The sequence below is a fragment of the Sapajus apella genome, unplaced genomic scaffold, assembly GCF_009761245.1.
Source record: "Sapajus apella isolate SASKATOON/1434 unplaced genomic scaffold, GSC_monkey_1.0 scaffold30, whole genome shotgun sequence".
Lineage (NCBI taxonomy): Eukaryota > Metazoa > Chordata > Mammalia > Primates > Cebidae > Sapajus > Sapajus apella.
Window position 1 is genome coordinate 5,885,882 of NW_022436970.1, and position 16,791 is coordinate 5,902,672.

The window sequence follows — 16,791 nt, forward strand, 5'->3', positions numbered from 1 at the left end:
AGCTCCCTCTACAATGTCCCTCCCTCTTTCCCCCTCCTTCTCTCTCCTTGAGTTTTACCCTCCCCTAGCTTCAAATTCCCTCCTTTCTAAATAAACCAAGGCGACTTCCATTTTCTGACTAGACCCTGACTAGTTCAGGGGTGGTTAGGAGATGTGCTAATCTACACCAAAATTTTCTACGCTCCTTTCTCTCTGGCCATCACTTTTCCGAGTTTGTAGAACAAGGATGTGGACCTTTCATTGTTTTGATATTTGTGAACAAATGTTTTGGCTCTTTAAAAACTTCTGTTAAGCGTTAGAGAAAATTTCATCTGCTATTGTCTCCTGCACTTCCATTATCAGTGTTTTATTTTATTTCACTTTGTTTTTAATTATAAATCAAACTTTAATTTTTATTGTAAATCAAACTTTATTTTTAATTGTAAATTGTCAACTTATAATTGTATACATTTATGGGGTCCAAAGGGATGCTATAATTTATAAGTACAACATGAAATAATTGCTCTTAGCAATTTTGAAAGGTACAAGAATCTAATATAAATATATTCACCACGCTGTGCAATAGAACTAAAAAACACATATGCCTTTTGTGAAACTGAGATTCTGCACCCTTTGACTATGATTTCCCCATACCTTCATGTAGGGGGGAGATCCCATAAGGGCTGAAGCAGGAGCCAAAAGCCTCAGCCTATTTCCATATAAATAATGAAGAAGAAAGTAACCAGAAATATAACCGTAGTAGTAGTTATTAGTTGTTCATAGGTGATTTTAGTTATTCATAGGTATCTTAATTCTTTTACTAATGCGTCTCAGGTCGGAAGTGTGAACCTGGGGCGGCAGCTGTGAAATGAATGACTCTAAGGCAAGACACGTTAAGCCCTCTGTCAAGCCAGCATAAGCGCTGCTGGAGGGCGCCTTGGCTGAGCGGCAGCGCCAGCCCTGGAAAAGCACCCGCTGTTTGGCCAGCTAGGAAAGGAGACGTCCAAAACAGCTGCGATGTCTCCTGTCTCCGAGGAGTCAGGAGAAAACTCCGCTTCTCCAAGGTCTTGCCGTAAGCCTGAGGCTGTCAGGTCAGGCAGACATCCCGGGGCTTCATTGTCTCCATGCGATGCGGTGCTTCCGTGGTCACGTTCCATGTCAACCTCATCATCTGTCCCTGCACCTGGTTCCTTTTCTCTTGTAAGAATTAATCAGTAAAAGTGATGTCAATCTTAATGTCTTTGTTCTTTCCTAACAAGTACGGAAGAGTGCTCCTCGGCTACCTGAAAGTCTGGGGCCCCTCCCTATCACCACCACCGAGGCCACGCCCTACCTTCCCTGCCCCCAGATTTGCACCTCGCCCTACCTTCCCTGTCCCCAGCTTTTGTACTCAATAAAAGTCAGTGTTCGGACACTCGGGACCACTGCAGGACTCCGCGATTGTTGGCAGTGGACCCCGGGCCCAAACTCTCTTTTCTCTCTGTGTCTTGTATCTTTTATTTCTGCAATTTCTCATCCCCACACCAGCAGGGAGGGGCTCACAAACCCTGTAGGGCTGGACCCTACACCTTCATCTCTCTCTTCTCACCTTTGCTCCACCAGTCTCAACAAGTGTGAGGCTATTATTTATAAAATGCTCTCATCAGAACTGCATTTTTGCAGAATACCTGCTTTTCTAACAGCAAGTGTATAAAGAGAGAAACCCATCTACCCAGTGACCAGCTTCTAATTAGAATAATCCATCCTGATTTTTTACAGCTTCCTGGGTTTCAGACACATAGGCCAAAGGCCTCTTCACCTTGAACTCATTCTATTTCTTTTTTTTTTTTTGGCTTGTCAGACTCCTTGCAGGAAAGTCAAATGGCTCTTGGGAGCAATAGCTATTTATTTATTCTTTTTTTTTTTTTGAGACTGAGTAAGAGCTCTGTCGTCAGGCTGGAGTACAGTGGGGTCATCTCTGCTTACTGCAACCTCTGGTTCTTGAGTTCAAGAGATTCTCCGGCATCAGCCTCCCAAGCAGCTGGGACTGCCGGAGCCCACCACCATGCCCGGCTAACTTTTGTATTTAATTAGAGACAGGGGTTTCACCATGTTGGCCAGGATGGTCTCAATCTCTTGACCGCATGGTCTGCCCCATTCACCCTCCCGAAGTGCTGGGATTACAGGCATGAGCCACCGTTCCCGGCTTTTCTTCTTTGTTAATTGGAAAAGTTCAAAGGAAAAAAAAAATGTAACAAGCATTAGCACCCACAAGAACATATTAAACTGTTATCTCTCATAAAATTAAGAAACATTTCTGATAAAGTTGCCTTGATCTTCTCTCTGATCCTGTTCCTTTTATTTCTTCCCATAGGTCCACACAGTGATAAGTGGGCATTCTTTTTTTTTTGAGACGAAGTCTCACTCTGTCGCCCAGGCTGGAGTGCAGTGGCATGATCTTGGCTCACTGCAACCTCTGCCTCCCAGGTTCAGGCAATTCTCCTGCCTTAGCCTCCTGAGTAGCTGGGATTACAGGTATGTGCCACCACGGTGGGCATTGTTTTATGTCTATTTATGCTTTAAATTCTGGTAAAAATTAAAAACATGTATTTTTAATAAATAGCATATTTATTGCTATTTATTAAATTATTAGCAATATTGCTAATATTGCTTGCATGTGTTTACAAGTTTACAAAAGTGGTATTGTGTCTTGCAAAGATCAGATCGATCTGATCTCTGGGAATAAGGAAGAATGAAATTTCCTGAAGTTACAAGCTCTGTTTTAGAAACTGTTTCCTTGATCAAATTTTAATCTCTGGAGTAATTAGAGCGGCAAGCCTTCACTGCAGATAAGAAGTCTTGAGATGAGCCTTTTTTTGCCTTGGTGACTTTATGAGGTTCTCTTAGAAAATGACACCAGGTTGGAATTATCTATTACCTAAGATCTATAAACTTGAGAAAAACTTGCTTTCACAACATTTCCAACAAGGGGTTTCTTTCAAAGAAGCTGATATTTTTTTCCCATGCATCTATTAAAATCTTCAGGTGGTTACTTTGTGAATAAATAAATATTGACTATATTTTAAATTCCTGGATACAAGATGTCATTGTAGTCACAGTTTTCTCTGTCCCAATATAGATTTTTCATGTTAGTTTGACAAAAATTTCAGAAATAACATTAAAAATGCAAATTAGTCATAGTATTTATAAATCCATCTTTTTTTCAGCATGGAAAATTTCAATGACTTTTCAGAAATACAGATGGGAATTATAAATTCTTCAAAGGTATATAGTTCTATATCCTTACAGTACCATGAGAAACAGCTGAATACCTTAATACTTTAATTGGAATAAAATGCCTCCTCACTTTGTATTAATTTTAATGAAAGTTGATATATTACTGAATCTAGCCATCTAGTGGCCACCTGTGCCTGAAATACTCAAACACATTTTTTTAGTTTTTAGAGTAAGAACTTTATTTCTTTCACAGTTTAATGAATGCATCCAATTTCTAATATTTGTGGATAATTGGATTGCTTGACCACATCTGCTGGTAGAGTGATTAGCCATCCTGGTTTTCCTGGTACCAAGGGGCCTCCCAGGACACGAGACTGTTTTAAAAACATTCCTGGGCAAGCTGGGACTGGTACAATGCGCTGTGTAGGCACTCAGGAGAAGAGCAATAACAAGATAATCCAATCACTTTCTCATCTAGTGCATGGAGAAAACCAGATGATACATAAACAATCATGTGTAACATCAGATAGCTATAGGCTATGCAGGGGACCAAAACAGGTTAATGTAATAGGAAGTAGCTGGGTAGCTATTTTAGGTGGAATGTTTGAAAATGGGGAGGTGACATGGAAGCTGAGATGAATGGCATGCAAGTGCTGGTCATACAAAGGAAGAAACTTCTGCTCAGAGAGAAGAGTTAGAACACAGTTTTTAGGTCAGGAATCAGCGTGGTGTGTTCAAGGAGCCCAGAGGGGTGGATGTGCCTAGAGAGTGTGGGTTCATTAGTGGCCTAGGGCTGCCATGACCTCAAACTGGGTGGCTTAGCTCAACAGGAATTTATTGCTTCACAGTTCTGGAAGCCAGAGTCTGAAATCCGGGTGTCAGCAGGGTACAGTCCCTCTTAACTATCAAAAGCTAAGAAGAGCAAGAAAGGATCCTCTATGGGAGGACTGTAGATGCATTAGTGCAATCTCTGCCTTCATTGTCACCTGGCATTCTTTCTGTGTCTCTTTTTTTTTTTGAGACAGGGTCTTTCTCTGTCAGCCAGGCTGGAGTGCAGTGGAATGAACATGGCTCACTGTAGCCTTGACCTCCTGGGCTCAAGCCATCCTCCTGCCTCAGCCTCCTGAGTAGCTGGGACCACAGATGAGCATGACCATGACCTGGTAATTTTTGTTTTGTTTTTTAATTTCTTTTTAGAGATGGGGGTCTTGCCATGTTCCCCAGACAGGACTTGAGCTCCTGGGCTCCTGGGAGGCTCCCGCCTTGGCCTCTGAAAGTGGTGGAATTATAGGCATGAGCCACCATGCTCCACCAATGTCTGTCATTATATGGCCTTTTCTTCTAATAAGGATACCAGTTATTAGACATAGAGTCTTCTGTAATGATATCATCTAAACTTGATTACGTCTGCAAAGACCCTCTTTCTAAATGAGATCACATTTACAGGTATGAGGGTAGGCCGTGTTAGAGATTCAATGTGTCTCTTTTTGGGGGACGCAATTCTCTTCACTACAATGGGCAAAGCTAGAAGTGGTATAAGAGACAGAGATGGAGACAGGACCCAGATCATGCAGGTTTGGCAAGGCAAGGTAAGGACTAAAACTCCTGGTTGGGTTTAAGGAGCAGAGAGATGTGATATCACAGCCATTTAAAAGTAAGATGACTGTGGTGGAGAGATGGACCACAGGAGGGTAAGGGTGGAGAGAAAGAGACAGGTTAGGAGAGGGTTGGCATGGCCCGGGTGATGATGGTGGTGAAGATGCAGTGCGTTGGACAGAGTTGGAATATGATTTAGAGAGAGAACTGCTAGGTTTTCTAGCATCGAAAGGACAATATCACGTTCCCAGACCCCAAGTCTCATGGGGTAATAAAAGAGAGCTGCGCTAGAGGGCTGTGGGGAAGGAGGAAGAGATGTTTTTATGGAATAAGTAGGTTTCAGAGAGGGCATGAAAGAGGAGAGGAGAAGGCTTAGAGAAGAGTTTGAAGATAAAGCAAGTTTCCTGATGACACGCTGTACATTCCGTAGAATGCACCAGCAGGGTTTGGAAGGGTGGCGAGGAAGGGAAATTGGGTCATGTTAGTACATGTGCTGGTATTTTGGGTGGTGGTGGCTGACATGCAGGGTTTGGGCTGCTCAAGAGACCCTGTCTCTGAAGATAAATATATAAGTAAATAAAAAAGTGTTTGTAAGCATGCTTTCTTAAAGATGCATCATAAGCTGTTTTCTTTCAAAGAATGGAAGTGTTAGAGAAACACCTTTAGAAGCAGATGTTGAGAATATGTTAGTTCAACATGTTTATTTTTGCATTGGTTTGTATTAAACAGGTTTACACATACAGCTTTAAAAGGGAAATACAGGCTGGGTACGGTGGCTCATGCCTATAGTCCCAGCAGTTTGGGAGGCTGAGGTGGGTGGATCACGAGGTCAGGAGTTCGAGACCAATCTGGCCAAAATGGTGAAACCCCATCTCTACCAAAAATAAAAAAAATTAGCCAGGTGTGATGGTGGGTGCCTGTAATCCCCACTGCTCGGGAGGCTGAGGCAGGAGAATTGCTAGAGCCTGGGAGGCGGAGGTTGCAGTGAGCTGAGACTGCACCATTGAACTCAAGCCTGGGCGACAGAGCAAGACTCGGTCTCAAAAAAAGAAAAAAAGGGCAAGTATAAGTATGTTTTCTTAATGATGCATTATAAGCTGACGGATTCGTGTAATAATCTCATAGCAGAAGACATCTAGTTTAGTATGCCTCTTATGGGAGCCACTGGACAATTGTTTTGTCTCGCAGCTTCTAGGAGCACGGTGGACAGGTGAGAGCCAAGACCTTCTACAGACTACTTCTTTGGAGGCTGGGAGTGCGAGGCTCCGGTCAGCTGGCATAGAGCTCCTGCATTATCTGGAGCAGGAGGCTAGGCATTGCTTCATTTCTTGGTGACACAGTTAAGTATGAGACTATTATTCACAAAAGTCTCTTCTGCTGCAGGCAGCCTTTTCTGTTCATATGTCAAGTAGTCATGGTGCTAGGGTTGAGTTGCTCTAGACATATCTACAATTTAGAACTCATGTACCAAAGATGAAAATTCCATCTGTTGGTATAATAATTGAACGCTCTCAGTGTCTTTAAATAATACCCACTAGTTAGAAAACTCGGATGTTGATTTTTATTTATTATTATTTCTTACCTGATAAAACACCATATAATACAAAGATATAAAATGAAAATAACTGGATGTGATGGCACATATCTGTAGTCTTAGCTACTTGGGAGGCTGAGGTGGGAGAATCACTTGAGTCTGGGAGTCTGGGCTGTAGTGTACTATGCCGATGGGGTTTCCGCGCTCAGTTCGGCATCAATACGGTGACCTTCCAGGAGTGAGGCACCACCGGATTGCCTAAGAAGGGGTAAACCAGCTCAGAAACAGCAGATCAAAATTGCAGTGCTGATCAATGCTGGGATTGCGCCTGTGAATACTCACTGCACTCCAGCCTAGACAACATAGGAGACCCTGTCTCTTAAGGTAAATATATAAGTACATAAAAAGAAAAATCATTTCACAGTTCTAAACTTATGTGAATGCATACATAGATTTTTTTTTTCTAGACAAATAAATGGTCTTATGTTTAGACTTCCAGGTCAGGCTAAGATCATGAAAACTCAGTAGTAAATCCCCTCTATGATGAAAGGAGAAGAAGCAAGAGGAGAAAAAAGAGTGAATGCTCTTTTCTCTCTTGTTTATTATTTTTCAGTTCAGACAGGTTAGAGAGGCTGGGGATCCAACCAGACCTAGTCCATATGTCGTATGTCATATTCCAGTTCGTGTGCATGTTTCTGTCTGGTCCTATGTGGAGAAGGGAAGAAGCGGCTGACTCCTCTTCTCCAGCCCCCATTTCTGAGCCGACCTGAGGGTTGAGCATAAGAGTAAGAATCAGCAGCACCTCCTTTAGGAGTGAACACAGAAAGACCAAAATGAAACTTTTCTTTTTCAGTCACTCCAGAATTACTATACATAAATCCCTCCCTCCCCAAAGGCATGAAGAAGATGAAGTGCCTGGCCTCTCATTAGTTACTTTTCTCTGTTTGGAATCAGTGTGAACAAGTATGGTGTGAACAAGTATGGTGTAAACAAGAAGCTATCTTTGGACAAAATTCATTTTATTTTAAACAAAATATTTTGACTAGTTTATTTTTATTTCTTTTTTTTTTTTTTTTGAGGCGAGTCTCACTTTGTCACCCAGGCTGGAGTGCAGTTGCGCGATCTCAGCTCATTGCAACCTTTGCCTCCCGGGTTCAAGCGATTCTCTTGCCTCAGCCTCCCCAGCAGCTGGAACTACAGCTGTGTGCCACTATGCCCAGCTAATTTTTGTATTTTTTAAATTAGAGATGGGGTTTCACCATATTGGTCAGGATGGTCTCGATCTTTTGACCTCATGATCCGCCTGCCTCAGCCTCCCAAAGTGCTGGCACTATAGGTGTGAGCCATGGTGCCTGGCCGACTAGTTTATTTTATAATTTACAAAGTATAAAACTTACTCTTTTTGATGTACTGATCTATAGATTTTGACAAATGTGAAGAGTTGTAACAACTACCATAATCAAGATACCGTCCCATTCCATCACCCCATCATCCCCCAAAATTCTGTCATGCTGACCCTTTATTCAGTCTTTTAAAGTAAATTATATATATTTTTTATTCTTAGGCAGTTATCTGTATCAGTTGGGTGAAACTGAAGAAAAACTAACATTTTTAGAACGATTAACCCATGGTATTTTGTGTGCTCGTGAGGCCCACCATGTAGGATACCATGGTGTCACACATGTCATACATGATGTCATACACGACGGGCCTAATGAGCACACACTTTCCCCTCCTGGATTCCAACACGGCAGTAGCATTTTTATTTTCTTCTCTCTAACATGAGCATTAGAAGTTCTTTTCACTATGGGCTCACCATTATGGGTTTCCGTAGTGTCGTGCTTCTCACGTTCGCCTCACACTACGGGCTCCCCGTCAGCCTAGCAGCCCCCTCCAGTGTGATCACACATTGTTTTCTGTGTCTAGCAGGATTAGGGTTGCTCTTTGATTTAAGTCATTGCTTATATCCGTAGGACTTCAATTCTCTTTATGTTTGTTCCACTCTTCCTCATAAAGTGGTTATTGATTTCTTCACCATTTTTACTGCTCTTTAAATGTGCTAAAGCAACTCTTAAAACATGGTGCCCAGAATTAGATGCAGTGCTCCAGATGTTGATATCATACACGATGAGCCTAATGAGCACACACTTTATTCTCCTGGGTTCTAAAACGGCAGTAACATTTCTATTTTCTGAGCCACAATTCAGTGTTTACTGACAGTGAGTATTCTGGTCAATTAAACAAATTAAAAACATTTAACACAGGGCTGTGAATTCATTTAGTCCTCATCCGGTAATGTAGCACTGGGATTTTTTTGTATCCAAGTAAAGCCTTTTATATTTACCCTCACAGTGTTTTCTGGGTAGAAATTAGCCCTGGGTCCAGTCTCTTAAGATGGGTCCAGATCCTGTTTCTGTGACATTATGCATGAAACACCCTTGCTCATTTGCCATCAAGGATGGCAGGCAGCCGGGACGGCTTGCTCACTGCCTTGTTAGCCTCACATCTCTCCTTAATCTTGATACTGGCTCTTTTTTGCCCATTTTCTCATTGCTCATATCTCTTCAAAAGTGAAAGATACCACTGCCAGAGTTAATAGAAAGAGAAAAGGGAGAGACCCAAAGAGTGCTGCCGCACCTGGAATCCATGGACACTGAAAACAGGGTCTTCAGCCTGGCCAACATGGCTAAACCTCATCTTTACTAACAATACAAAAATTAGCCAGACGTGGTGGTGCGCACCTGTAATCCCAGCTACTCGGGAGGCTGAGGCATGAGAATCGCTTGAACCTGGGAGGGTGGAGGTTGCGGTGAGCCAAGATCGAAACAAACAAGAAAACTTGGCCATTTCTGGAAAAACAAATGGAGGGGCTAGTAAAAAAACTGGTTCATGATTGGGATTATTACCTTATGATGATAAGTCCAAGATTGGGCAAGTCTTGGAAAGAGCATGGTTTGGACTAAAAAATAGAAGGAATCCTCTATTAGTACCATTTCATCAGTACATAGTGACTTCTATTTAAAGGGGAAGGATAGATTGGATTGAATTATAAGCATTCTGCATGTCAATCTTCTATGTGTGTCAGTAAGAATGCAGAGAATGGCCGGGCGCTGTGGCTCATGCCTGTAATCCCAGCACTTTGGGAGGCAGAGGTGGGCGGATAACCTGAGGTTAGGAGTTGGAGATCAGCCTGGCCAACATGGTGAAACCCCATCTCTACTAAAAATACAAATAATTAGCCGGGTGTGGCGGCACGTGCCTGTAGTTCCAGCTACTCTGGAGGAGAATCACTTGAATCCTGGAGGCGAAGGCTGCAGTGAGCCGAGATCCACTGCACTCCAGCCTAGGCCACAGAGTGAAACTCCATCTTGGGGCGGGGGCTGGGGTAAGAATGCAGAGAACAATGTTTTCATTTTATAAGGCTTGCTTCTAGGGCATTTTGGAAATCTTTGCTACTATTCCTTTGATTCTAAAATTTTTGACAATGAAGTGTTTAGATAGAATAGATGTATTGACATTAATATTACTAATATTTACTATAATTTTAGAATAATGCATGTTTATTAAACACCAAAGGGATTTCCTTTTCTTTGAAATTATTTCAAATAAACAAAGCACAAAAACGAGATAATAAACACTCATGTGCCACTGCCCAGATCTGACAAATGCCATTGTTGCTACATTTTGCCTCAGATTTTGGAAGCACGAAATAAAATATTCCACACATGTGGAATGAAGCTTCGTCTTTATGAAGCTCCCTTTGTGTCCCCTTCAGGTTCTTTCCTTGCCCCCTGCTTTCCAGAGGTAGCGACATGGCATTACCATGATGATTTGTGCTGCTTTTGTTTATTCTTCTTGACTGCTATACAGTAATTCATTTATGAATATCCTATAATTTAATCATTTCCCTTAGTGATTATTTAGATGAGTTTAAATTTTTTAATTTTAATATAATGCTGCTGGGCACATTTTGTACAAGCCTTCTAGGTCACATGTGCTCAAGTTTCTATAGTGTATATATGTGGATGTGAATTTCTGGATGATGGAGTACAAACATCTTCAAATACATTGGACATTGACAAATTTCAAAGTGGTTATAACAATTTATACCTCACCAGCATTTATTTCCACGGTATATTTCACATCACTGCACACTCTTGGTATTGCCGGACTTTAAAAATTTTGCCAATCTTATGGGTATAAAGTGGTAGGTTACTGTTATTTTAAGTCTTTACACTTTGTAAATGCCAGCCTAATTGAGATATAATTTATAAAACATACCACCCACCCTTTTAAAAGTATATAATTTTGTGGTTTTAGCTATATGCTCTTTTTTAAATGTGTCTTTTTTTAATATAAGAGCTTCAGGAATTAATGTAGTTAAGTTAATCGATGTTTTCTCTTATGATTTATACTTTTTGTATCTTATATAGGATTTCCTTCCTTGTCACAATTTTTTGAAAGAGACAGGGTCTTACTCTGTTGTCCAGGCTGGAGTGCAGTGATGCAATCATGGCTTACTATAGCCTTGACTCCCAGGCTTATGAGATCCTCCCACCTCAGCCTCCCAAGTAGCTGGGACTACAGGCACCATGCCTGGCTAATTTTTTATTTTTTGTAGAGACAGAGTCACTATATTGCTCACGCTAGCCTTGAACTCCTGGGCTCAAGCAATCTTCCTGCCTTGGCCTCCCCAAATGTTGGGATTACAAGCATGTAATTCCAATTGTGACAAGGGGCCAGCCAGCATGCCTGGCCCTTATCACAATTTAGAAAAGTTATTGTCTTACATTTTCTTCTGAAATTTTCCAAAGTTTGTTTTTCACATTTCGGCTTTTAATTCTCCTAAAACTGACTTTTATCTATGGAGTGAATTTAGGATCTTAATAATCTCTTTCCATAGTCTACAAACCATGTTTTAAAAGTTTATTCTTCCTGCTGATTTATGTTAATTCAGTGTACATCAGGTTTCTATATTTACTTTCTAAAATGTTTCACCTATGTTTTTTGTCTTTACTACTTCAAGATCACAAGGTCTTAATCATTACAATTTACAGCAATATCTTTTAGAGTGAGGACATCACCTATCTTTTTCATACAAGGTGATTTTGTGGCTCTTTGGTCTTCCAAATGAAATTTAACTTTGGCTTGTCAAGTTCAAAAAACCTTAATGAAATCTGAAATGGAATATTAGTAGATTTGTAGATTAATTTGAGAGAACTGACATCTTCATTATATTTCCAGTCATGAACATGGTCTATGTAATTAAGCTTCCTTAATTTTTGTCCCCACTTACAACATAGGACCAACAGGAGAATGTCAAATATGACCACCAACCAATCAAGTTAAATGTCAGGAGAATGTCAAATATGACCACTAACCAATCAGGAATGTCAAATGTGACCATTAACCAAATGCTCTGTTTAGGCACTTTACTGAAGCCAAATCATAAGATGTATAAATCTAGAAAAGGAAACTTTGTTTTCTTGTAAAGAGTTACAGCTAGGCCGGGCGCGGTGGCTCAAGCCTGTAATCCCAGCATTTTGGGAGGCCGAGGCGGGTGGATCACGAGGTCAAGAGATCGAGACCATCCTGGTCAACATGGTGAAACCCCGTCTCTACTAAAAATACAAAAAATCAGCTGGGCATGGTGGTGTGTGCCTGTAATCCCAGCTACTCAGGAGGCTGAGGCAGGAGAATTGCCTGAACCCAGGAGGTGGAGGTTGCGGTGAGCCGAGATCGCGCCATTGCACTCCAGCCTGGGTAACAAGAGCGAAACTCCGTCTAAAAAAAAAAATCCGAGAAAAAAAAAAAAAGAGTTACGGCTAGCAATGTGGCGGTTCTGACAGGCTGGGAAGGGTAGTCTCAGGCAAAGACGAGAGATGGGTACTTTGAAGGAGGGGTTGGGTAGGCTTCTAATTACCCAGCCTCCAGCTTCCCCAGGGCAACAACCTCCAATCAGGATATACCCAAGCCTCCCTTTATTCCACTATAAAGCTTTTCCACCTCTCTGCCTGCCTTTGCTTCTCTGCCAAACACAAATGATTGTGGCTGACTCCCTTGCTGGAGCAAGTTCTGAATGAATCACCTTTCCTCGTTCTCATTTGGGTGGTCTCCATGTATTTCTTCCACACAAGTAAGAGAGAAGCCCAACAGAGGAACCACTGCTGAGCTCTGTAGGATAATGCCCTCTCATACCAAATCCCTCACGGACTAGATCCTGATTGGTGAAGGTCCAAGACAGGAGACTTCAACGTTCTTGAGAAATAGAGGTTGTGCACAGTTTGGCTCTAGAAGTTCAGAAGAATTTATTACCAGTAAAGACAGGAAAGAAGGGGCAGATGAATGAGAAGATAGTTCTCTCCTTTCTTTGTTTCTCCGTCAGGAGATGTGTGAAAATTGAGGGGGAAAAGGCCCTAGGATAATAGATGGAACTAATAATACTGGACTAGCCCAGACAAGGAGGTGAATTTTTTTTTTTCTGAGATGGAGTCTCGCTCTGTGCCCCAGGCTGGAGTGCAGTGGCGTGACCTCAGCTCACTGCAACCTCGGCCTCCCAGTTTGAGCGATTCTCCTGCCTCAGCCTCCTGAGTAGCTAGGATTACAGGCACACACCACCATGCCCAGCTAATTTTTGCATTTTTAATAGAGATGGGATTTCACCATGTTGGGCAGGCTGGTCTCGAATTCCTGTCCTCATGATCCTCCTGCTTTGGCCTCCCAAAGTGCTGGGATTATAGGCGTGAACCACTGTGCCCAGCCCAGGAGGTGAATTGTTGTTATGAGTTTGAGCTTTGCATCCTTTCAGATGTGTGTTGGTTTTAACATCCCTCTGGAAATGTATGGCACATGGTAAGGGCCTAATAGATGTTTGCTAAATCTGAATCTGAGGCCACCTGCCCAAGGCAATGTGGGAGATGACTTGAAGTAGCATCAGCCAATTTAGGGCTTCAGAGGAATGTGAAATCAGGTCATTTATCTTTTAGCTCTTCCATTGTCATTTCTGAATCATTCATTCATTCATTCATTTAAAAAATAATGTATGTAGTATCTCCTGTACGCTACTCTCATTAGCTTCCTGGTGACCAAATTTAAGCTCCTCCTCCGCCGCCTAACAATTCCCGTTGATCGTGTTTTCTCTTTTCAGACAAAAGTAAGTTCTAAGCTAAACTAGATGTCAACCTAAAATACGATGGCATTTATCCTTTACATTACAAACAGTGTAATTATAGACTTTTAGTAAAATGTACAATTAAATTGTTACTGACTATAAGGTTTTTGTGGTCATAATAAAAGTTATATAGAAATATAAATAAAATCCATACATTTCTGAGTCATGAAAATTATTAATATTTGTTATATAGATTTTTTTGAAAAAATATGAATGGCTAATGGGATTATCTCTCCTAAAGCATGTTTGCAGTTTTTAAAGGGTGACATTAATACAGGTAAATCCCTCTTATTCCTGGAGCATATTTTGAGCTAAATCGATTTCTAAAAATGTACCTTACCTCTAGGCATCTGCTGGAACATAAAAGTATGGCACCAGTCATCCAATATCACTTTACTTTTTGGGAAATCTATACTGAACGGAACTCTGTTTAGGCACTTAACTAAAGAAGTATTAAGCCGGGCGCAGTGGCTCACGCCTGTAATCCTTACGCTTTGGGAGGCCGAGGTGGACAGATTGCTTGAGGTCAAGAGTTCGAGACTAGCCTGGCCAACCTGGTGAAACGCTGTCTCTACTAAAAATACAAAAATTAGGCAGGCATGGTGGCATGCTCCTGTAATCACAGCTACTTGAGAGGCTAAGGCAGGAGAATTGCTTGAACCTGGGAGGCGGAGGCTGCAGTGAGCTGAGATCACATCATTGCACTCCAGCCTGGGCTACAAGAGCAAGATTTCATCTCAAAAAAAGAAAAATCATAAGATTTGTAAATCTAGAAAGGGAAGATTTCTTATAAAGGGTTACAGTTAGCAATGTGGCCATTCTGACAGGCTGGGAAGCATAGTCTCATGCAAAGACCAGAGGCAGGTATTTTGAAGGAGGGGTTGGGTTGGACTTTTATGCTGAACACATTGGCTAAACATATGTATTCAACAGGTTATGGCAGGAGCTATGAATATTCATGAAGGTGATCCTGATGCTTGCCTATGGAACAAATATGCATTTACATATGATCCATGTTTACTCTGAGGTAGAGAGTTCACACTTAAATGTATTACAAGTAGGCCCCATATGTCAAAAGGTCTCTTTAGGACACAAAGGCATTCAAATGCACAACATCTGTAAACTGACCAGAGCTAGTCCATGGTTGCTTGTTCTTCTGGCCTGGGGATATTTACTGAAATCAGTCTTTTGTCCATTCAAAGCTGTAGTTACGGCTGTGGAACAAGGGTTGAGTTGGTCAGCATCTGGTGCTGGGTGAGCTGCGATTGTTTCAGTACTGTTCATCTCCAAGCCAGTGCTTGTTTAGTTGCTAGAGAACAAGAAAAGCCTTGTGGCAGTTAGAAGATAGTTTATTTCTTAAGTGTAGGGCACTGCCTTAGGCTCTGTTTATGATTTGGTATCTTATTGCAACAAAGAGTCCATGCTGCCAGTCTTATGATCTCTATTTTAACATCAATGCTGGTCAGTCCTTGTGTCTAAACTGAGAAAGGAAGGAGTATAATGAGGGTGACTGACCTCCTGCCCCATCACGGCAGGGATCTCCATCTTTAAGGTTTCTCCATGGGCTTTTACCATGTTGTCCAGGCTGGTCCAAAATTCCTGGACTCAAGTGATCTGCCCACTTCAGCCTCCCAAAGTGTTGGGATTATAAGTATGAGTCACTGTACCCAGCCAATGTAATGCAATTAGCATGATTCTGACCCATGTAAGTCATGATGGGCATGTTAGCTATTAAGATGATTCGAAAACGATCACATCGAGTGTTCTGCCTGCTTCTGGACGAGCGAGAAGACTCGTGCTCTGGTTCTCGGACTTCCCCAGCAGCATGGCCCCAGACGCCAGTCTCTACTCCTGCTTCAAAAGAAACCAAAACCACCTCCTGCTCTGGGATGGGAGGAGGCATCACCCTCTGCAGGCTTGCCAAAGAAGGGAGGAAAAGAACAGCAAGAAGCAATTGAACACATTGATGAAGTACAAAATGAAATAGACAGACTTACCGAACAAGCCAGTGAGGAGATTTTGAAAGTAGAACAGAAATATAACAAACTCCGCCAACCAGTTTTTTCAGAAGAGGTCAGAATTGATGGCCGAAATCCCAAATTTTTGGGTAACAACATTTGTCAACCAACCACAGTTGTTTGCACTGCTTGGGGAGGAGGCCGGAGAGGCACTGCCTTGTTTGACCAGAGTTGAAGTGACAGACTTTGAAGAAAATCAGGTTACAGAATAGATTTTTATTCTGATGAAAATCCTTACTTTGAAAATAAAGTTCTTTCCAAAGAATTTCATCTGAACGAGAGTGGTGATCCATCTTCAAAGTCCACTGAAATCAAATGGAAATCTGGAAAGGATTTGACGAAACATTCAAGTCAAACGCAGAATAAAGCCAGCAGAGAGAGGCAGCGTGAGGAACCAGAGAGCTGCTTTACCTGGTTTACTGACCATTCTGATGCAGGTGCTGATGAGTTAGGAGAGGCCGTCAAACATGATATTTGGCCAAACCCATTACAATACTACTTGGTTTCCGATATGGATGATGAAGGAGGAGGAGAAGATGAGGAGGAGGAGGAGGAGGAAGGATTAGAAGATATTGATGAAGAAGGGGTTGAGGATGAAGGTGAATAAGATGAAGATGATGATGAAGGGGAGGAAGGAGCAGAGGATGAAGGAGAAGATGACTAATAGAACACTGATGGATTGCAACCTTCCTTTTAAAAGTTTTCTCCAGTCCCTGGGAGCAAGTTGCAGTCTTTTTTTTTTTTTTTTTTTTCCTCTTGTGCTCAATCACCCTGTTTTTGAGGTCTCTTTTCTCTACACCATGGTTCTCAACTTATTTGGGGGTAAATATCTTGAGCAGAATACATGGGTAAAGAGTCTCTACCCCTTTCTGTTTGAAATTCATTTTTATTCCTTCCCGTCTGAACAAAAACTGTATGGGATCAACACCGCTGAGCTCTGTGCGAAAAAAGAAAAACCTACTCCCTTCACCCTGCTGGAAGCTGGAGGGCACTAGGCCCCTGGGTAGCAGTGCATAGAATTCTAGCTTTTTTCCTCCTTTCTTTGTATATTGGGCTCAGAGAGTACACTGTGTCTCTTTATGAATATGGACAGTTAGCATTTACCAACATGTATCTGTCTGCTTTCTCTTGCTTACAAAAGGAAAAAAAAAAAACTTAAAAAAAATGGAGTTATAGGTCAGCAAAGGCTGGGTTTGAGATGTTTAGGTGGGTTAAGTGGGCATTCAGACAACACAGCTACTCCTTTGGCATGTTTAATTGTGACATTTGACAGATAT

At 41.7% G+C, this 16,791-nt stretch overlaps 1 pseudogene; it reads left to right on the forward strand.

The window, feature by feature from the left end:
- Window positions 1-851: 851 nt before the first annotated feature.
- LOC116561685 lies at window positions 852-16,420 on the forward strand (annotated as a pseudogene).
- The last annotated feature ends 371 nt before the right edge of the window (window positions 16,421-16,791 follow it).